Raw genomic sequence first — 579 nt, 5'->3', positions numbered from 1 at the left:
GCCAGAGGGACCAAGGAGTTTTGTTGGAATGAAACACAATACAAATCACTGCCAAGATGCAGAAGCAGAAAAGCAAATTTTGCCCTATGCTGGGTCCTGAGAGAAATGGAATTCCTGCCTAGGCCTGGCCCTTTGAAGAGGCAAGGTGCTGCCTCAAGCAGCAGAAGCCCAAGAAGCAGCACCCACATTGCCTCTGCTGCACCTTCCCGCTCCCTGCTGCATCTGCTGCCAGTGGAAAAGTGGCACTGGCTTCTGATGAGATCTTGCCAGAAGCTGGCACCACTGCTGGTGCTTTGTGGGCACTGCTGCGTCATGCAGGTAAGAGAGCTGTGGCGCCAGCGGCGGGGGAGCAGGAGCAGCAAAATGGAATGTGCTGTTCCTGTTCCTGCCCTGAGTTATTCTCACAGTATTGGAAGGCCATGATGAATTTGTGAATATTCCCTTTATCTAATCCTTTTGAAACCTTCCCACCGCACTGTCTGGCCTGCTGCTGTAAGAACACAGAAACAACCCTCTTCAGAATAGCTGGCTGGTGGTAGCAAAGGCTGTGTGAAATCAGGAAAGGGCCTCATGTTTCCC

Source organism: Podarcis bocagei (assembly GCF_964188305.1).
Source record: "Podarcis bocagei genome assembly, chromosome: 2".
Lineage (NCBI taxonomy): Eukaryota > Metazoa > Chordata > Lepidosauria > Squamata > Lacertidae > Podarcis > Podarcis bocagei.
This window is presented reverse-complemented; position numbering follows the sequence as displayed.